This window comes from Eurosta solidaginis, chromosome 4, assembly GCF_040869045.1.
Source record: "Eurosta solidaginis isolate ZX-2024a chromosome 4, ASM4086904v1, whole genome shotgun sequence".
In the NCBI taxonomy this organism is placed as follows: domain Eukaryota; kingdom Metazoa; phylum Arthropoda; class Insecta; order Diptera; family Tephritidae; genus Eurosta; species Eurosta solidaginis.
Window position 1 is genome coordinate 50,769,621 of NC_090322.1, and position 17,927 is coordinate 50,787,547.

General features: G+C 34.8%; 1 long non-coding RNA gene across 1 annotated transcript in view; it reads right to left on the minus strand.

The window, feature by feature from the left end:
- Positions 1–12,897, minus strand: part of LOC137249727 (uncharacterized) — a 31,082-nt gene extending 18,185 nt beyond the window's left edge. Inside the window, exons 1-2 of the long non-coding RNA XR_010952514.1 lie at positions 12,723–12,897; positions 12,503–12,673 (exon numbers count right to left, since the gene is read on the minus strand). This is a non-coding gene — a long non-coding RNA (uncharacterized lncRNA). The remainder of the gene's footprint in view (positions 1–12,502; positions 12,674–12,722) is intronic.
- Between the last annotated feature and the right edge of the window lie 5,030 nt (positions 12,898–17,927).

Here is a 17,927-nt window from a genome sequence, read left to right on the forward strand (position 1 = left end):
GGCTCTTATTGTATTTATCCTCTTTGCCTAAGGATTCAAAGGCCGCCGCGGTTAAAATCAATTGGTAGAAGTAAACAAGGAATATAATTTTTTGCCAAAAAGCACCCCAATTTCGGCATACATTTTACCGAAAGAGTAACAAAGTAGACAAGATCCCTAGGCAATATCATTTTTATTCATTATTTTTATTTGTATTTTGACACTTCTCATATTTTACGCGGCGAAAATATGCTCGCCGCGGCTTGCATTTGGTGAACTTGGCAAACACGAAAAATAGTGTGTGGCATGTGGTGAACTCCACTAATTTGTTCTTCTGGACTCAACTCGCAAAAAAAACTCGTATACTGGCGTGTTCAACCTTCTTATAATTTTAATTTCTTTGGTATATACATACATACATATATCTCAAGAACGGCGTGATTGAAACCGGCGAATGAATTTGGGAAAAACATAGAATTTTCCATATGCAATTAAATCTTAAAATTTTTTAAATCTCATAGATTTTTGCTGTATGAAATCAAATTTTCGACGAGAACGAAAAAATAAAAAAATTAAACAGTAAGACTACCAAACTCAGCCGACAATGTGTGTATTGATAACTACTCCGTGCGTGTTAATGTTGACACTAGCCTTTTCGAGTTTGTCTTTTCGATAATTGTGATGTTGTCCAAGCCATACTTTCTGTGAGGTCTAACGCAATGGGGCTTGATGGTATATGTTTAAAGTTTTTAAAAGTCATTCTTCCCAAAATCTTTAGTAGTATGTAAATACCGATTCCAGCCCAAATGGTGCAAGGAAAAGTACATACACACACACACACATATATGCTAGGTGTCGCATCCGTTCTTCCGGTTTGTGTTCTGGCAGATCTTCCGCTAGGTGGCGCATAAGAAAAAGCTTAGTGGTGTATAAGAAAAAGCTTAGAGCTTTTTACCTTTAGCAGAGCTTTGCCGTAAACATGACATGATGGCAAGGCATATAAATTATATATATATATATAAGTTAAGGAGCCGAAGGACTAGGGCTCCAAAAAGTTAAAGTTGGGGGCCGCCCCGCGGCCCCATTGCAACCTGAAAATATCCAAATAAAAATAGGTTTTTCCGCTTAACAATATTTACCATTTATTTCCGTTCAATGTCAAAAACAGACTGACTTTATCATTAACTTAAACTAAGCTCTAAGCTTCTACATTAATCTAAGTGATTTCATAATTGCTGACACTGTACTTCCCACGATTGGCCAAAATAATATTTTATCGCTTGCGTGGCGAATCACACGGCTTGCATTTTGTCCGCATATCATATCGCTTACGCTGCAGTTCCCATGGATTGCATTTTGTCTGCTTACGCAATATGATATCGGATCAATTACCTACGTTGGCTTTGCTTGTGTTTGTTGAAGTGTGGTGTCAGCACATTCTTACAAGTAAGTGTGTCTGCCCCCTTGTTAAGTTATATATATATATATCAACAAACCGCAAACTACATACCGACACAGACATACCCATCCATACACATACATTTAGATAAGGGCTACTTGTCTCAATGTATATAAGTTGGACATCTTTTGAGTAAAAAAATGAGGATCGTTATATGGGGGCCCTACATTTTTAAAGGGCCGCAAATTTTTAAATATCCCCTCATATTTCTAATGAGTCCTAGACTTCACCCGAGCCGTTTTAAAGAGTCCCATAGATTTCTAATCGAGCGACTGCTCCCCTATCCCCCACCCCTTCTTTTTTCTCGTCTACAAAAAGTAGCAGTTGGATACCTGTAGTACACCCCAACCCCCTTTTTTTCTCGTCTACAAAAAGGAGTCGATGGGCACTTGTATTACCGCCCCCTTATTTTCTCGTCTGCAAAATGGGCCTGTCGGGCACCCGATCAGGGGCAGATTAAGCATTTTGTTTAGCATTTTATTTTTAATTGATTGTAAGTTTGTGTGTGTGTGTGTACATGCTGCTGCTGGTCCATATATATATATATATATATATCAACAAACCGCAAACTGCATACCGACACAGACATACCCATCCATATACATACATTTAGATAAGGGCTACTTGTCTCAATGTATATAAATTGGACATCTTTTGAGTAAAAAAATGAGGATCGTTAAATGGGGGGGCTACATTTTTAAAGGGCCGCAAATTTTTAAATGTCGCCTCATATTTCTAATGAGTCCTAGACTTCACCCGAGCCGTTTTAAAGAGTCCCATAGATTTCTAATCGAGCGACTGCTCCCCTATCCCCCCACCCCCTTCTTTTTTCTCGTCTACAAAAAGTAGCAGTTGGACACCTGTAGTACACCCCAACCCCCTTTTTTTCTCGTCTACAAAAAGGAGTCGATGGGCAGTTGTATTACCGCCCCCTTATTTTCTCGTCTGCAAAATGGGCCTGTCGGGCACTCGATCAGGGGCAGATAAAGCATTTTGTTTAGCATTTTATTTTTATTTGATTGTAAGTTTGTGTGTGTGTGTGTGTACATGCTGATGCTGGTCCATATATATATGTATATATATATGCATGTGAGAATTTCATAATTAACTAAAGGTTATCTTAATATTCAACTCATGATTTTCTATTATTGAACATTTTATTTGTCTTTTTCTTAGGGTATAAGTATGTATGTACATACTTACACATATGTTTGTACATGGGAATGTCAACAAACTACAAAATACATGCCGATGGCCACATCCATCCATGAGAAACTTGTTCCAATGTAAATACTTCCTTTTTTGTCAAATAAACCTTTTTCAAATAAATAAAAACAATTTTTATTTAAAATTTTAAAATTTTTTATTTATAGTTTTCTCCATACTTTAACGTGGTTAGCAATGCGTAATATACTTGTGTGTGTGTGTATAGTTTCATAAAATTAATACTATTTTTCTAAATAATCTTTTTGACAACATTTGTAAATGGAATATATTCATACATTTTATAATGGATGAGTATACAATAAGCAGCGGTGTTGGCAGATACGGCCTTGTGAAATTTTAGCTCAATCTGAATATCGATGGGACCGCTTTTTATAAATTCATTCTGATGTGTAACATCTAAAACAATTATTGGAGCATGTTGAACAAATTGGTCAGTTGATAAAAGTGGTTGGGGGGTGCGTCCATAGTAACTTTGTTGAAATTTCAAATACATGTCATATAATAGAGCATACCGATTTCGATCAAATTTAATATTAAGATCATCATATGGATATGTAGTGGAATTGAGGTGAACTTTAACATCCAATAAGTCACAATGTGTAAATTTATTTTCATTTTGAAATCCTAAAATAATATAGCGAGGTCTTTCATTTTCACCAACCAATTTGACATTCCATAAGATATTAATGCTTTCCTGTAGAGACGGGTTATGACAAACATCCCAACTTCTAAACGAAATGTTTAGTGGTTGTTTGCTATTAATTGTTCTCAACATAGTTAACCGACACGAGTCTGAAAGTTCAACATGTGGCACTTTCCATGTAATATTTAAAAGTTTTAATAAAGGCTTTTCTGATGGTGTAGTTGACGTCATAACAGCATCATCTTCTTTGGTTCGTGTTAAGATTAATTCATGTTTACAATTAACAATAATTTTATCGAAATCTTCAGCGAATCCAAGCAGTTTTTTCAACGGTATACAAAAATTAAAGTATCCAGTCTTTAAGCTAGTATTTTCAAATGGACACCACCCTGCATTTTTTTGATTTTTACTCTCAAATTCGTTAAGTGATACATAATTTTTCATTGCTGTTGCAATACCCAACTTTCTAGTGCGATCAATTTCTATTCCATTAATTTCATATCGAATCTCCTCGAATAAATACGCCATACAATTATTAAGAAGCTGCACAGTTTTTGAAACTTGCGAATTACTATTTGATATGAATCCCTCAATGTATAAAATACTCTCACTAGGTAACACATATAGGTCTTGATTTTGTATAGGGATCCGAATTTCATCATTGTTTTGAAACGATTGCAGATATGGTATGTATGTAGCTATGTTAATCCTTTTTTATTATACTATTATCAAATATGGGTTTGGACAAAACGTTTATTATATCACTTATTTTTTAAACTAAATCCTAGACTTATTAGGAACTCCTTATTCGCGGGGGTTAAATCAATTTTATGTTGAACAGGAGATTTTACTTCTTTAGAGTGTAGATTTTTTGTTTTTGTAGCGAATACTTTTGAGGCTGATCTGAAACTATTCAAAAAATCTGTATGTGTTGGCTTTTTATTAAAAATATCATTTTTTAGATAGGTTTTAAATGCAGTCTTATTGATATGTTCTCTCCACGAAAATAAACCAAGGTACCAGTTTGATCAACAACTCTAAGAACTAGAGTGCTTATTTGACGTGTATTAACCGGTAAATATATAAAATTAGCAGGTGTTTCTGAGATTTTATATCCTGGACTAACTCTAAGCGAAAACTGATGAATTGTATGCACAGATAGTTCATTTATATATGATCCGTTGATGATATTACATTCAATAGATATCGTATTTATTTTTGTTATATCCACTGGATTGTTGGAGTAATGAACAATCCCCGGCTTCAGTACTCTTCTACTGAAACCTAGTAATTGAGCGTTCTTTATCAAAATTTAATTCTTCCTTAAAGCTCATAATTTCAGTTCGAAATGTATTAGGCTTAGCGCTTATATGAATATACCCTCGATTTGAAGGGTAATATATTTTAGTAATTGTCTCAACTATATCATCCATTTCATATGTTCCAACAGGCATCTCAATAACATTCGATCCAATGTGAAACAAATTGTTTTCTTTGTCCACATTTGGAATTGTATGATATGAGTCAAAACTGATTAACCCACAGGCATAATCTTGTTTGAGTTCTATGGGAGGAAAATAATTTACAATCAGTATAGATAAATTACCACTTACTGTTAATGAAATCGACATGTTATAGGCTATCATTAAATACTTAACTGAAATAATTATTAAAACACTTTTCTATTTATATGATTTTTAATAATCGGGGATTGCCCATATTGCTTTTTTAAATGTATGAAAACATTTATTTGAAGCAATTTTTTAATTTTATAATTTATTTAATAATTTGGGAAAAATTTAAACAACGTGACATCAGGACGGACAAGGCGACAGCTGTTTCGATTATACCTTGTAAATCTCTTCAAAGCCTTTTCTCCCTTTTCTATTTATTTGTTTATTTATTTACTTTATTAATTTAAATCATTAACATCCACCCAGGAATTGTGTTAAGAAAAGAATCCTAACCATTTAACATAAACTCTTTTTTTTCGACGTCTCAAAACTTTTTCAATTAAATATACATGAGGGAGTTTGGTTTTCAAAAGTTCATATTCGTAAAATCCTCCCTTAATAGCATTACCTTGATAGTCTTCAAGTATATATGTTGTAGGGTTTGTGTTTTTAATTGAATTTATTTTAAAAACTTCTGTTGTCCAATTTGGTGTATACCCTTTTTCAAATACATGTACATATTTACTTATTCTAACCTCATCATTAATTTAAAATTTTGGTCTATGAAAAACTTTTAAATTGTTGTATGCAGTGTCCAATAAATGTTGTTCATTCGAGGAATTTACCTCATTTGGAGTCATTTTGATGGTCCTGTGAATAGTATTATTATAATCATTGACTAAATTTTTATAGATATCAATCCATTTATAAGTTCCCCGAAAACTAAATTCTTTCCACATCATTCCTTTCAATGTTCTATTGAATAGCTCTATTATAGATGCTTTTAATGATGAAAATGTTGAATAATGATTTATGTTATTTGTTTGTAATAATCTCTTAAAGTTAGTATTGTAAAATTCCTTTCTATCATCTGTTGGCAGGTTTTTCGGTATTCGGCTACTTGAATTTAAAATCTTAGCCATTGCATTTGTGACATTTTCTTTAGTTTTATCTTTAACTGCTTCAGCCCATGCTTTTTTGGAAAATGTATCGATTACTGTTAAAAGATACTGATAATGATTATTACTATTTGAATACTGTGTCATTACCACCAATTCAGCTTGCCATAAATCATCGATTTCTTTAATAATAACACGTCTTCGTTTAAAGTTTTTTCTAGCTTGTTTATGTAAGTCTTCTACAATAGCTCTTTTGTTATTCATTTTGTTAATGCTTTTATAGTAGGGAACTTTATTTTTAGAACTTCTACATCTTTTTCCGTGGGATGTTCTTTCAACACAACGAAACGCATCAAATAATCCTTAATAATAGATAAATAGTTGCTTATATTACTTAATTCCTCCCCACATTCACTTTTTATTGGCCGATCTATTAATTCCTCATCATTTCAATACTATTATTCAGGATTGTATTTTTCTCTGATTTGATGTTCTAATTTAGTTTTTATCTTATTTAACTCTTCGAAAAAGAATACTTTCGAAATGGCATCATCGTCTTCTATGGGAGCAGCTAGGTTAATTATTCTTTTCTTGTTTAAATTAAGGTTTTTATTTCGGTCTAGCATTGTTTTCGTTTTCGACCGACTATTACCAAATGAGGAACGTCCAAATTTATTTATACACCGTGGTGTGATGGTAGCGTGCTCCGCCTATCACACCGTATGCCCTGGGTTCAACTCCCGGGCAAAGCAACATCAAAATTTTAGAAATAAGATTTTTCAATTAGAAGAAAATTTTTCTAAGCGGGGTCGCCCCTCGGCAGTGTCTGGCAAGCGCTCCGATTGTATTTCTGCCATGAAAAGCTCTCAGTGAAAACTCATCTGCCTTGCAGATGCCGTTCGGAGTCGGCATAAAACATGTAGGTCCCGTCCGGCCAATTTGTAGGGAAAAATCAAGAGGAGCACGACGCAAATTGGAAGAGAAGCTCGACCTTAGATCTCTTCGGAGGTTATCGCGCCTTACATTTATTTTTTTTATTTTATATTGATTAATAATATTTGCTTCTCGCAACTTTTCAATAATTGATACAATCTCGTTTTGATGGTTGTTATGACCAGCACTTGTTGAAGATATAAGCAACCTCAATCTGTCCACCAACTTATTAGGATTATCCCAATATTGATAAATATTTTCACGAAAAGCCTACCCAAAAGATCGTTAACAGACATAGATTTAATGAAATATTGCAAACATCTGAAACATTTCAGAGGAATTTTTATGCGAAATTCCCTACCGAATAAACCGAATGCTCAAGAATGTGGAATTCTTAATTTAGACGATGCTTATGGCCCTGGCACTCATTGGGTAGCATACTATAAAAACAAAAATTATAAAGAATATTTTGATAGTTTTGGAGATTTGCAGCCACCGATTGAACTGATTAATTATCTGTAGCCACCAATACATTACAATTATGATCAGAAACAAAAATACCACACAGTAATATGTGGGCAATTATGTTTAAAATTTTTATTTAATAAAAATAAATAATATGAAATACAATTTTTGTTGTTATATCGGCCTACTGATTTTAAGATCGCGGGTTCGAATCGAGCTCAAGGCCTAACAATAATTTTTTATCATTATTATTGTTATGATAAATTTTTTCTTAATTGAAAAAATTTTTAAATTAGAATAGAAGAAAGAAAAAATTTTAGACAACTGCCAAAGCTCGTTGTATAGATCCATTTCGGGAACTGCTAAATTCCTTCATCGGCAACGTTTAGGCGCCGCTGCTATAACCATTCAGCCACCACAGCGGTTTTTTGTTTGTCTTCATTAATCCTACTTCGATTCTGGTTCGTGCCAATTGATATTCACAACACTGCGACATCTGTTGCAGAATAGCTGTGAAAATTGGACTTGTTTGTTGGCAATGCTGCCATAGTGTCATATTTTATTGACACTTTTTTCCCCGTGCTCTGGGGTGTATTAACAATTTTTGTTGTTATATCGGCCTACTGATTTTAAGATCGCGGGTTCGAATCGAGCTCAAGGCCTAACAATAATTTTTTATCATTATTATTGTTATGATAAATTTTTTCTTAATTGAAAAAATTTTTAAATTAGAATAGAAGAAAGAAAAAATTTTAGACAACTGCCAAAGCTCGTTGTATAGATCCATTTCGGGAACTGCTAAATTCCTTCATCGGCAACGTTTAGGCGCCGCTGCTATAACCATTCAGCCACCACAGCGGTTTTTTGTTTGTCTTCATTAATCCTACTTCGATTCTGGTTCGTGCCAATTGATATTCACAACACTGCGACATCTGTTGCAGAATAGCTGTGAAAATTGGACTTGTTTGTTGGCAATGCTGCCATAGTGTCATATTTTATTGACACTTTTTTCCCCGTGCTCTGGGATGTATTAACAATTTTTGTTGTTATATCGGCCTACGAACCAGAATCGAAGTAGGATTAATGAAGACAAACAAAAAAACCGCTGTGGTGGCTGAATGGTTATAGCAGCGGCGCCTAAACGTTGCCGATGAAGGAATTTAGCAGTTCCCGAAATGGATCTATACAACGAGCTTTGGCAGTTGTCTAAAATTTTTTCTTTCTTCTATTCTAATTTAAAAATTTTTTCAATTAAGAAAAAATTTATCATAACAATAATAATGATAAAAAATTATTGTTAGGCCTTGAGCTCGATTCGAACCCGCGATCTTAAAATCAGTAGGCCGATATAACAACAAAAATTGTTAATACATCCCAGAGCACGGGGAAAAAAGTGTCAATAAAATATGACACTATGGCAGCATTGCCAACAAACAAGTCCAATTTTCACAGCTATTCTGCAACAGATGTCGCAGTGTTGTGAATATCAATTGGCACGAACCAGAATCGAAGTAGGATTAATGAAGACAAACAAAAAACCGCTGTGGTGGCTGAATGGTTATAGCAGCGGCGCCTAAACGTTGCCGATGAAGGAATTTAGCAGTTCCCGAAATGGATCTATACAACGAGCTTTGGCAGTTGTCTAAAATTTTTTCTTTCTTCTATTCTAATTTAAAAATTTTTTCAATTAAGAAAAAATTTATCATAACAATAATAATGATAAAAAATTATTGTTAGGCCTTGAGCTCGATTCGAACCCGCGATCTTAATATGAAATATAAATTTTGCTTTTTCTTAAATGTATTACAGTAAAGTACAAAGGGGGCATTTAAAAATTTGGGACCCTTTAAAAATTTTAAATTTTAAAACAAACAATTGGAAGATTTTTCTTATAGATCAGCTAGAACGTATGCGCCTAAATGCAGGTACACAAACTTACAAACTAATAAGACGATAAATAAAATGTTTAGTCTTCATATTTATTTGCGGTTTTATGAAATTCTCACATGCATATATATATACATATGCACATGCACATGCACATATATATATATGCCCTTCGACTCCTTTTTTTAGGCGTGAAAAAAGGGGGTTGGGGTTGGGGGGTTGGGATTGGGCGGTACTACGGGTGTCCAACTGCTACTTTTTGTAGACGAGAAAAAAGAGGGGGTGGGGGATTGGGGAGCAGTCGCTCGATTAGAAATCTATGGGACTCTTTAAAACGGCTCGGGTGAAGTCTAGGACTCATTAGAAATATGAGGAGATATTTAAAAATTTGCAGCCCTTTAAAAATGTAGGGCCCCCCATTTAACGATCTTCATTTTTTACTCAAAATATGTCCGACTTATATACATTGAGACAAGTAGCCCTTATCTAAATGTATGTATATGGATGGGTGTGTCTGTGTCGGTATGTATTTTGCGGTTTGTTGATATATATATATATATATATATATATATATATATAATTTATATGCTGTCAAGTTTACGACAAACCTCTGCTAAAGGTAAAAAGCTCTAAGCTTTTTCTTATACACCACTTATGCGCCACCTAGCGGTGAGATCGGCCAGAACACAAACCGGAAGAACGGATGCGACACCTAGCATATGTATGTGTGTGTATATACTTTTCCTTGCACCATTTGGGCTGGAATCGGTATTTACATACTACTATCTTTCCCCACATTACTTGGTCAACTCAATTTTGACGACCGGTGTCTTCCCAATATACTGGAAAGCTGCAAAAGTTTTTCAAATCCGTAAACAAAATAATGAGTATCGACCAATAGCCATACTTCTTTTCCTCTCTAAGGTCGTTGAACGTATTCTACATGGGCAAATCGTATCATATGTACATGAATACAAGCTCCTGTCAGACAGTCAGTCCGGTTTCACGCCAAAGCGAAGCTGTACAACGGCACTATTATCTGTGACAGAAGAAATTCGTGAGCGAGTGGATGAAAGTTACATTGCCTTCGTAACACTTCTTGACCACTCTAAAGCTTTTGATTCTGTAGACCACACTCTGCTCTGTAGGAAGCTGGAAAACTTATTTAACTTCTCTGGTCATGCAGTTGCCCTTATAAGATCATATCTTGGCGATAGGACTCAAGCAGTATGTATAGATGGTGAAAAGCCTGACTTCCTACATGTCTTAAGAGGCGTCCCTCAAGGCTCTATCCTGGGTCCTCTGTTATTTGTTCTGTATATCAATGACTTACCCGATTTCCTTAAGTATTGTAATGTTCATATCTACGCTGATGATGTGCAGTTGTTTACGTATTGTCCTCGTGATCAAACTAGCTTGTGCATAAGTAACTTAAACCACGATTTGAATCAAATATTTTCATGGGCTACTATGAATGGCTTATGTATAAACCCGAGTAAGTCAAAATGTATTGTTATTCATAACAGGTCTCTTCCCATTAATGATTTAGAGAATGTACTGTTTGACAATTCCGTTATAGAATACGTAGATACGGCGAAAAACTTAGGTGTAATTTTTAACAAAACATTGACGTGGAAATACCATATTTTTAGAACGGTTGGAAAACTGTATGGAATGCTTCATACACTATGGTTAACACAGTATTTCACGCCTTTGCACATAAGACTACTTCTGGCTAAAGCGTACTTAATACCTACGCTACTCCATGGTTGTGTGATTTACTCAAACTGTGACTATCTGTGCAAGAACAAACTAAATGTTGTTTACAACAACATTGCTAGATATGTTTATGGGTTGAAAAGACTTGACCACGTATCACAACATGCTGAAAGGTTACTAAACATTTCTTTCGAAAATCTTTTAAAAGTCAAAACACTGTCCTTCCTCCATAAATTGATACACACGAAGGAACCTGACTATCTATATCGTAAGCTTATTTTTCTGCAATCATCAAGATCGGGGCTGAGCGCCAATTCTTTGTTACTGCAATACGTCTTTGGAACTCCCTACCTACAAGTCTTCGACTCTTAAGTAATGCTCTGCACTTCAAAAAAGAGCTAACATCATTTTTTAACGACTCTTAAACTGGATCTCAAATTGTTGTTGTTAAAATGTTCATTTCCAAGTTCTTTTCTCTCTCTGTGTCTTCTTTCTTTATTTGTTAAATACTATTCGATCTATAACCAGCCAAAGATTATCATCACTACTGCTGTTTTTTAATATTTATTTTTAGTTTTAAGATTTACATTTACATACATAAATATTTCACTATTATCCGTTATATTTAATTTAATTTGATTAATCTAATTTATTATTATTATAAATGTTAAATTTTTATAGCTCATGCTATTCATGACTACCACTGTTAAATAATTTGTCAAAATTGTTATGCTAGGAACAAATTTTCAAATAAATACATACATACAAACAGTAATGCACATTTTGTTTTAGTAAAAGTGCTCGCATGCAACTAGTTTTGTTGCATACTTCTCAGGGGCTTGCATAAAATAATTAAGGAAGTGATGGTAATAGATGAGTGAATTTGTCGGCACCTAGGGTGAATATTTATTATTATCTTCGGCTTTCAGCCCACCCTGGTGTGAAAATTCGATTTGCTAAGTGGATTCCACAGCCCGGATAACGCTAGGTGTCATAATCTCAATATTTCTTTCCGACAAGGGCGCTACCTAGCGTACATATGATGCAGCTGCAACTCGACAGATGCCACCATAGTTGCCAAATTAAGTGCGGATAACGCTTCGCAACATCAGACGTCAAAGCAACATAGTTTTTGATGCTATTTTCAAACATAGCTGGCAATATAAGCAGTGGATTTTTAATTTCAATTGTGGAGCAAAATGTGGGAACAAACCTCGTGTTCCAATGACACATGAACCAGATACCGATAGAGATTTAACATGCAAATGCAACAACAATGTGATCCATATAGTACAATTTACGTTTCATCAAAATATAAAAAAACGACTAAGTGAAATCGACACCTGAGCTCGAAAGGTAATTGGAACTTATTATATAGCTTATCAAGATTGAAAAATAACATATCTATTTATGAAAATCCGAAGCCACGTTGCATTGAAAAATGAACCATTACGCCTGTACTTGCAAGGATTAAAAAAATTCAGAGACCTGAACATAAGCTGCAAATTTAGTTTGCAGCTTTTCTATTACGTATAACAAAGAAAACTTAAATTTAATACATTTTGAACAAAAGAATTACGGTTTATAATGGCTTACGCAGATACAAAAAGTCACTTACTTGGCGGACAAGGAAGAAACTGACAGCAGAGTTGGCTTTGTTTATGTTAATGGTAAACGCCAGATAGGCGACGTATCATTCTTCATATCCTTCATATTTGGTCAACCTTCTACTTTTGACATATGTACGTCAACACCGTCACATATATTTTTTGCCATTTTTAGAACGCGTCTGTGGAAAATTGGTGTTTAATATTAAGCAATGCTATTAATTGACTTACCATTATTGTTTTGATGATGGAAACCATAATTTGATTGCTAAATAAAGGTATTACGTAAGTCATTTGCAGTCATCCAGTTTTACAGCTCCAGCTCACGCTCAATTCTCGCGGGAATGCTCTGGAACATTAAGAGACTTGAAAAGCATATGTCGTGATATTTTTGCACACATGAAATGTGATAGGCAGATGTCGCCGCTGTTTTTCATTTCACTCATACGGCGAAAGGCTAAGCAGCAACATCTATTTTTGAAAAAGTAGGTTTATTAAAGACAGCGTTGCCAAACTAAAGACAAGTAGTTAACAAATTATCTGGCTCACAAATTGAAACAGACTTCTATCTGGATTTATCTGGCTCAAATCGTTGTTGTTGCATTTACATGCAAAATTATTTATCTGGCTCAGGCTCTTTGCCACCGGATGATGGCTATTATGTGTCTCACTTTAAGCTGGAGACATTGGTGCTCTATCGGTATCCGTATCGGTAACCTTTTAACAGCTGATTCGACCAACCTTATGAGAATCAATGCAATCGATTATTGGTGCCGCTAAGATCGTAACCATGGTTCAACTATATACAGGTTGGCTCATCTGTAAAGCAACAAAATATGTCTGTTCAAATTGTCAAAATCTGTGTATTGGTGTTGGTGCGAATGGTATGGAATGGAAACATAAAACTTAGCAGTTTTTGTATGTGTAAGTAAAATGTTGCCAATGTGTTGGGGTCATTTTGAGTTTGCCATCTCCTTTTGACAATCCTTTCGACCATGCAATGACATAAATAAAATCAGCTGATGAGTTGAGCCAACCTGTACATAATTGAACCATGGATCGTAACCGTATCGTAGCCAACCAATTGGGTTTTGGTTTACCGTCGTAACGATAAACAGCTGATTACGTTAGGGATACGACTACAGCGATACGACAAACGGCACCAATGACTCCAGCTTTACGCCACATACGTGCTGTTAGTGGAAAATGGCGTACGTTTTCATGTTGACGGATTGTATCTGCTTAGCTCATAGCTTAGTTTAGTACAATTCCAGACATCTCATTTTCCAAGCCTGATCAAATAGGATAAATTATGATAAGAGACATCACTCGTTACAGCTCCGACACATAAGCAGTTTTCATATAGATGAGTTTAACACATGCTTATGCATTATGAGTAGATTGCATGTATTTTCATGGAGAATGCTAGAATGAGCGACACTGCCGCCATCTGATATTGAAAAGTAGCCAACTCCCCAATTTTGTTCCAAACAAATCATAAGAACAAGAATTTGAAATTTGCTTTGGCTGAGGGTGTTGGCATACTTTGCAAGTGAAATTATTTTTCCCACTGGTTGGTAAATTTTCTAACATTTTTCACAATTAAAAACTGCAATATTACAATCGAATACGACATAAAATATGTTAGCAAGTATTTTTGTTGTATAGAAAGAATGTTTACAACAGTGCTTCGCGAAATTTTGTATGTGAATGGGCAAGGCGTAATAAACTGCAATTGCCAAGTCTGAAGTTCCTTCATATTTACAAACGTTGGTTGGTTGATTGTGGCGATGTTATTGGAATGCATAAGCTAGTGTTGAAGGCATCTATATGAAAAATGTCATTGTGCCACCGCCTTTACTCGCAGCTATTTGCTCGATGTTTTCAAAGAGGTAGTCGCTGGTTTTTTCTTTGGGCGAGATGTGCAAAAAATGTCTTCTATACATTTTCGTTGGGTATTTGTGTTTATTTGTCCGACTGTATTTAATTAATTAATTCTCTTCCAAAAATCGCAGTTGCACAAGGTGCCTACACCGCATGCATAAATGCGAGAGAATTCAAAAATGTCCCTCTTAGAAAACATTCGGCATCAAGTTTTTGATTTCCAGCGACTTACTCGCCATTTTTATCAGACTGGAGGCTCTTATTATATTTATCCTCTTTGGCCTGACCCCCAGTCAGAAAGAAGACAAAAAGGTACTGTTTCCGCACTTTTTGTTCAACACAGCAACTCTCAGGATTTTAAATGAACGCATACCCTTCAAAAAACGCGAGTACCCCATAAATAATGTAAGGAATACTCCTTTGGGAGTATAGGAGTGTTCCAAAACTAATCTGTATTCATACAAAAAATGTGCTCCAATTAACATTGCGATGTCCTAGGAGAGGAGTTGGTGTTCCCACTCTCGCTTTGTTTGTGGGTATTCCATAGAGTACATACGTGAGAGTACTTTCCAAAGTACTTTCACTGTTGTACTCCATGGAGCACCCACAGAGGATCATATGCCAAAGTACTAAAGAAGAATTGCGGCGGAAAGAATTATCGGAGTGAATTTAATTTAAAATGAAAGTAAATGAAGAGGGGCAATACAATTTTTATATTTTTTAGGTATAGAGAAATATTAGTTTCTTTATTCAAGCAAATGCTAAATAACATAAGAATATTCGTAGTAAAAAATATAAAAGTTGTATTGCCCCTCTTCATTTACTTTCATTTTAAATTAAATTCACTCGGATAATTCTTTCCGACACAATTCCTCTTTAATACTTTGGCATATGATCCTCTGTGGGTGCTCCATGGAGTACAACAGTGAAAGTACTCTATGGAATACTCACAAACAAAGCGAGAGTGGGATCACCTACTCCTCTCCTAGGACATCGTAATGTTAATTGGAACACATTTATTGTATGAATACAGATTAGTTTTGGAACACTCCTATACTCCCAAGGGAGTGTTTCTTACATTATTTATGGAGTACTCGCGTTTTTTGAAGGGTAGCTATAAAAAATTGCCGCGATTCAAAAATAGCCAAATCTATTTTCAATGATAGCTGAAAATCGCCATATCGTCCATCACTACCATGAATTATGAATGAGCTGAAAATCAGATGAACTACCCATTCTTTCAGATGGTTTTTTACATTGTGAATGATGACAAAGTGTGTTATCTTATCTATCAACTGCTTGACAGGCTGTTCAATATGGCTACTTTTCAGAGTTTTGACAGGCTGTTCAATATGGCGGCGCCTATCTTCAGCGGGTGATAGAAAGAGAGACAGAATGAATAGCGATAGTCAAATACAAATCAGGTGATCCAATCACTTTGGAATTTTGACGTTTATGCAGAAGATATCACACTTAGTCATCATTCACAATGGTCGTGAATGTTCGTGTTTAGTAGTGATGGACGATATGGCTATTTAGAGCTATCAGTGAAAATAGATATGGCTATTTTTGAATCACGGCTATTTTTTATAGCTATAGCGATCGCTTTATTTTTACAAGCGATTCAATACAGAAGATATGATGGGCGATACAGCGATTTTAAGCTATCAGTAGATATGGCTATTTTTACAGCTATGACGATCGCTTTATCTTTGATAAGCGAATCTGCAATTATTTGTATACTTGGATATAAAAGTTGAATGTTTAAGTTTGTTTACCGGAGTAGATTGAATATTATACATTAATTTAATTTAGTATACAGAATATATGAACCAAAATTGGAATAAAAAGTCGAAAATATGTACCTTTTATAGTAAACTGATGAAATGTGAAATTCTAATATGTTCAGTCTCGTATTACACTCAATGAGATGAAACTAGCTTGAGTAGATGTCTATGCATCTTTGTTTTATAAATTTTGCTAATTGAAAATGCTTTGATTTTTAAATGTAAGATGAATCAACCCGAAATAAATCGGTATATGTACCACCATAAAAACATGATTTATTTACTATGTTATACTACACCGATGTATTCAGAAATACTCCGTATGAATTTATTCTGAAAGTTGTATTTGGCTGCATAATATTTATATAGTAAAGTGAATCAATTTTTAATGAAAAATACAGAGGACAAATATAGCAAATTCTTCAAACTATTAAAAAATATTCTTTAGCAGAAAATTAGCCAACCACTTCAGTGCCCTAGAAATTAGCCGGAGAATTCAACCATATACAAACCATATGACAAAGCTTGAATTGCATTCTCCCAAAAAACTTAAATTTTGAGTTAATCTGTTTACAATAAGACGAGTGATATATGTTTCTATAATTCTTTTATTTTTCCATCAAAAACACAAATTTTATAAAACTGTTAACGGCTACAGCCTAGAAGTATTAACTTATGAATAACATATGCATTAATTTCATGTCCGAATCAGTTTTAGCAAGCGTAAAATATGCTATTGTTTCTTTGTTTAGGCCAACGTCCCATCTTATTTCTATACCCTCCTGTATTTGCGATTCCTTTAAATTTTTATCGTATTCTGTTTCTAGGCGCACAAGTGGACCAAAAATTATCTCGTATTGATAACCATCTTCATAACGCTATAGCACTTGTGATGGTTCAGTGTCTATACCTGGCTTCTCTAAATCCTGAAATGTTGCATCGACATTTTCCTTCCATAATTCCTCTAATTTGTTTATTTGTGCTGCTGAAATTTTTCGTGCACGCCACTGCTCTTGCTCGGTAGGCACCTTAACCAACCATGGCAAAAACGAACGATCAGTTATAAGTGGCTTCCATTGTTCTTGATCCCAATTCATATACATTACGTACGCCACACGAGTAAAATTTTAGTACTGTTTCTCGAAGTGGACCTTCAGAATGTAGGGTGACTTCCCTATGTTTAGCCGTCACCGAAAGTTTAACAATTTGGGATCCAGATGTGCTTCCACGCTCATTGCAAAACCATTTTTTGCAATTATTGCATATCACTTCGTCGTCGAAATTGTTGTTGCACAAGTTTGCTTTGTTCCGTTCGCCGTTTCCACAATTTCTCTGCACAAAAAGCATATTTTTTCGCCCTTATTTACCACTATCTGTTGAGACATTTTTTTGTTGTGCAGTTCTTAAGATAACTATCCCCATTTTTCGATAATAGCTGGCAAACTTTTGTAAAAGTAAATTTTTTCCAATTTTCGAGAAAATTATTCCTTTTTGTCGCCAATACACAGTCGGAAAGTACACAGATGAGTAGTGATGAACGATATTTCACTATCGATGATTGCATCCCCCCTATCTATATTAGTATTAGAATTTCATGCTGAAGGAAAATTGCCAATCGCTATAATCGCTATTGGCGTTATTATGCCAGAGGTGATTGCCATTCAAAAGAATCGAATGAAGGAAAATGGCCAATCACTGATATTTTTGGATTGCAATAGCTATAGCTATTAGCGATTTGTCACTAGCGGCGATGCAATCACCAATA